This window comes from Hibiscus syriacus, unplaced genomic scaffold (genome assembly GCF_006381635.1).
Source record: "Hibiscus syriacus cultivar Baekdansim isolate YM2019G1 unplaced genomic scaffold, ASM638163v2 tig00111769_pilon, whole genome shotgun sequence".
NCBI classification, from domain to species: domain Eukaryota; kingdom Viridiplantae; phylum Streptophyta; class Magnoliopsida; order Malvales; family Malvaceae; genus Hibiscus; species Hibiscus syriacus.
The window spans coordinates 5,061,063-5,065,148 of record NW_024063172.1 but is presented as its reverse complement, the minus strand read 5'-3'; the positions used below and the strand labels follow the sequence as shown (position 1 = coordinate 5,065,148).

The following is a 4,086-nucleotide window of genomic DNA, read 5'->3' as shown; positions in this document are numbered from 1 at the left end:
TTCCTTCAACTCACACTCATAATCTCACAGTACATAAGCTTATGAGCTTATGAATCGAGTGTAGGATCTAATGCATTCCAAGATGAACCTAAAAAGTCAAATGATTAAATTAAAATTAATAAATAAAGATATCAACATACCATTATCAATCTTGTTAAGCTATTGGGTTTGTTTATTCTTCAATCTTCTTAATCCTCTTATGATGATGGATTTCAAATATAATCTTGGGTACACAAAAGGGCTTGTACCATTTTAGGAGTTAAATAACTCCTAAATTGATCAAGTACACGTCTCCTGATACTAAATGCAGATTCTAAAGCTACAGTAGAAAGTGGTATAGTTAACACATCTTTAGTCATTTTTGACAGAGCTGGAAATTGAGGACTATTGACTTTCCACCACAATAAAATATCAAATACATCATCATTTTCAGAAGCCTCTCATAGATGTTTATCCAATTCAGATGTTTGCTCTTCACCACCATTTTGAATGACAAGTCTTTTATACATATTTTTCATACGCCTTTTCACTTTTTTGTTGTGGATCACTTAAAGAATCAGATTTTCTTGCATTTGATTGGCCACAACTATTAGAAACTAGAGGTTTGTACTCATCATACAGTTCAAACAAAGTATTCTTCTATTATTTCATCACTTTAGAATTTTTTTCAGAACTATATATTTCATTTAATGAAAATTCCAGATAATTCAATATTTGCCTAGGATCTAGAACACAAACAATAGATATATGCATATTCATCTTATTAATCTCACCCCAATATTTATCATATTTATCTTTCATCCTCATGGCCATAACACTAAAATCAATATCAAACTTGATTGAACATCTTGTAATAGGATATCAATTTCAGTAAGCTCATAAAAAAAATTAGTGGATGTAATATAAGAGGTTCTTGAAACTCGCAAAATAACTTCAAAAAAGTGTTCCAAAAAATATCTCAAGTTTCTAAAATTATTCCAATCTTCTATAGTTGGCCAACCTTCTCATAACCTAAGTTCAGCCCTAAACTTTGTATCTTATTCTTCAAATCTATCAAAAGCACTTTCAAAATTCTGAGCAATGTCTAACATTAAGTATGTTGAGTTCTACCTAGTACAAACATCAAGCCACAACATTTTGTTGTTGTCTATCTTTACCACCTCAACACAGTCCGTAAATATTTTCAATCTAGTTGGAGATTATCTCACATATCTCATAACCCCCTAACATTTGCAATAGATTTATTCATCTCTTTTAAACCTTCAACAAATATTAAATTAACAATATGTGTCATGCATCTTAGATGAAGATATTTACCATTTGCACTACAACCCCTTCGAGGACTAAATTTTTTTTCTTAAATAACTAATAGAAATCTCATTGGAACTTGCATTATCAATAGTCACAGTGAGTAATTTATCAATTCCTCAACTCAACAAACAATTCTCAATCATCATTCTAATAGCCTCCCCCTTATGACTAGAAATTGAATAAATATTTATAATTTTTTATTCAATTTCCAATCATTTTCAGTGAAGTGGACAGTAAGACACATATAATTGATTATTTGCAAAGAAGTCCATGTATCAGTAATCAAACAAACTCTAGAACAAGAGCTTTTTAAATATTATTTTAGCTTAATCCTTTCATCCAATTATAACTAATAAACATCCCTAATTATAGTAAGTCTAGAAGTAATTTGAAACCCAGGACATGCCACAAACGTAAATTTTCTAAAACCTTCACTTTCAACGAACTTGGAAGGCAATTCACCAATCACAATTATTTGGGCTAAAGCATTCCTAATTGCTTCTTGATCAAATTTTCAAGTCGTACGTCTCACTTCCTCTTCAAGACCCTTATCAGGTAAAACTAATTGACCTTGATTATTGTCAACAATATTAGTAGGGTTTTTTCTTAAATTGCTTCATGTGATACTTCAATAAACTAGTTTCATTTTTCTTTCCATTACAATAGAATTCTTTTTCACAATAATTGCATTTACCATTACTTTGACCCTTATTGCTAACAAATTTAATAAAATGAGAGTGATGGATTTTCGTTTAGCAGCAGTCCCTTTTATTTTGTTGATTTGACTTGTAACTCTAGCAGTATTATTTGAATTTTCACAATCTGTCAAGGAGGTTGAAACACTACCCTCAACAGATGCTTCTATATTGTACATTTACCACAAAATAGAAACAAAGAACAAATAATTAATGCATACAACATAAATGCGTTTATCTACAGAAAAAAACTAATTAGTATTTAGATAAATCACTCAAAACTCCTAGCTATACATGCAATGTGAGTCTATTTGGACACTTCAAAAAAGAGGTTCTGCCCTGATTTTTTCTCTCCACAAGTATCTAAATATGTGTACATATTGATAGAGAAATAATCTCAAATGTATATGCGTACTTATTGAATGAAATATCAAATCAAATATGGATATATTGATAGAGAAACAATCTGAATATATATGTGAAACATGCACTTGACTTTATCAAAAGGATAGCTATAGAGAATTATTAAACTTACAATATATATATATCTATATATATATATATCGATTAAAAGTAAAAGAATAACCACTTTCGCTGCCCAGAAATACACAAGAATTTGACATTGTCATAAACATAAATTGAGAACACAGGGCCAAAATAGAGAAAACATGATAGCATGTGTACAGTAATACATGCAAAAAAAGAAAAAGAAAATAAAAACTCTTGGTTTTAAACTATCTTAATAAATCTGCATTGATTTTCAACCCTGTTATAATACTTTAAACAGTTGAAACAGTTTCTCTCGCTTCACTTACAAATTACCATGTTTGAAAAGATTTGGGGGGGGGGAAAGAAATAAGCAAAAATTAAATGTAGCATAGGTTTTACAAGTTACCACTCACCAGCACTTCATCTTGGTAGCTCGAAAAGGCACAAACTTGAGAATCCAACTGTAGACACTAATTTTCCGCCACATCTCCCCACTCTCTCTTCTAACAACCCAGAATTCCCGACACCCACTCAAAATAGAAAAATAACCAACAGCCCCAAATCGGTTTTTGAATCCTATTAGGACTCTAAATCCACCCAAAAATAGGGGTTCATCAAGTTATAAATAAGTGTAAAACACACACGGAAAAGGGGATATATACAGAGGATTCGGGGACAAAAACACGGGGAAATAGAAGGGAAAAGCAGTGAGAATTATAAGAAACTCGAAATAATTTTGCACACATCAAGATCGAGAAAGGAATACGAAGAAAGGTAAAGTATTTACCATTTCGGTGGTAACCACTATCCTTCTCCATAAAATCATTGTCCTCTGCCGTTAAAGTCGTCATCGGCCACAGCAAAGTTTGTTGTTCACCGCTGGCCACACCGCCAATTTTTTTGGAATCTCAGATCGAAGGAATCAAGAAGAAGAGAGGAAGAGTAAGAGCACATCGTCGCAAAAAAAGGAAAGAAGGGAGGTAACTCTCATAATGAATTTCACATGTGAAAACTAGGGATTTTATGCCTTTAGGGAATTATTGGGTTAATCATTACAAGGGTCATCAAAGAGTTTTGTATTTTCATTTATTGTATTCATCTTTTCTTTATTTTAATTTGATCACTTTGTTTATATTGATTGTTTCCCTAAATTTTCAATTAATGCAATTTAGCTTATTTTCTTATTTTTTTATCTAACACTTTATATATATATATTTATATTTTCATTCCTTTTTTTATTTGTTTTATCATTCTTTTCGTTTTTGTTTTATATGTATATACGTTTTTTTTCTCTCTTTTTTTTTTAAATATTATGTTATATATATATATATATATATGTTATTTTTTTATTTTTTAGTTTGTATTTTTATTTTTATTGTTTTCTTTTATTTTTACCTTTACCTTTCATCCTTTTTTAATTTTTTTTATCTTTCACCTAGATTTAAAAAAATTTCCTTTTGATTTTATTATTTTATTTTAATTTTTTATAGTTGTCTTTGATTTATCTAACATTTATTTTTTATTATTTTTTCTAACATTTTTGACTTTTTTTAGAATAATTCCAACCAATCAAAGATAAGTAATTCGAATC

General features: G+C 29.7%; 1 long non-coding RNA gene across 1 annotated transcript; it reads right to left on the bottom strand.

The window, feature by feature from the left end:
* Positions 1-2,731: 2,731 nt before the first annotated feature.
* LOC120169636 lies at positions 2,732-3,474 on the bottom strand. Its single transcript, XR_005520684.1, has 2 exons — positions 3,283-3,474; positions 2,732-3,082 (listed from the first exon to the last, which is right to left on the bottom strand). It is a non-coding gene; the product is annotated as an uncharacterized LOC120169636 (long non-coding RNA).
* Positions 3,475-4,086: the final 612 nt, after the last annotated feature.